This window comes from Fukomys damarensis, unplaced genomic scaffold, assembly GCF_012274545.1.
Source record: "Fukomys damarensis isolate Sample0158 unplaced genomic scaffold, DMR_v1.0_HiC HiC_scaffold_15, whole genome shotgun sequence".
In the NCBI taxonomy this organism is placed as follows: Eukaryota; Metazoa; Chordata; class Mammalia; order Rodentia; family Bathyergidae; genus Fukomys; species Fukomys damarensis.
The window spans coordinates 20,427,196-20,427,731 of record NW_022900927.1 but is presented as its reverse complement, the minus strand read 5'-3'; positions in this window follow the sequence as shown (position 1 = coordinate 20,427,731).

Genomic DNA, 536 nt, shown 5'->3' with positions numbered 1-536 from the left:
CTGGGGAGCGCCCCGGGCGGCGCGGACCTCCGCAGGGACCCCCCACGTCCCAACCCTGACCGCTGGCCTCCGAGACCCCTTCTCGCAGCCCAGCGAGAAGCCGCGCGGGTCCCGTCTCTCCTCCGGCTGGTGCTCCTGGGTGACCTGGTGAGCAGGGCCCCGCTCGGATTAGCACACAGTGGGGACAGAAAATGCCACTTCGGGTGGAGGTCTGGGTGTCAGTCTTGCACGGACCTGACGAAGCCTCCCCCTGTCCGTCTGTGCAGCGGGAGACCCTTCTCCCCTGTCCGTTTCACTGGGCCGGGAAGGCCCGCGTGGAGACGTGGAAAGGACGGCGTTTTGCCGGGCGCGAATGTGAGCGCGGGAGTCCGGGCCACGCACGCGGAGGTTCTTGGAGGCCTGGGTCCGCGTCCCTGGAGAGCCGACTGCCAGGGATGCTGGACGGCGGACCTCTGTGAGCCGCGTGGGATCCCCGCAGCGGCCTGCCCCAGGCGCAGGATCCTATTCTCCAGGGCGGGACCACAGCCTGCTCCGGG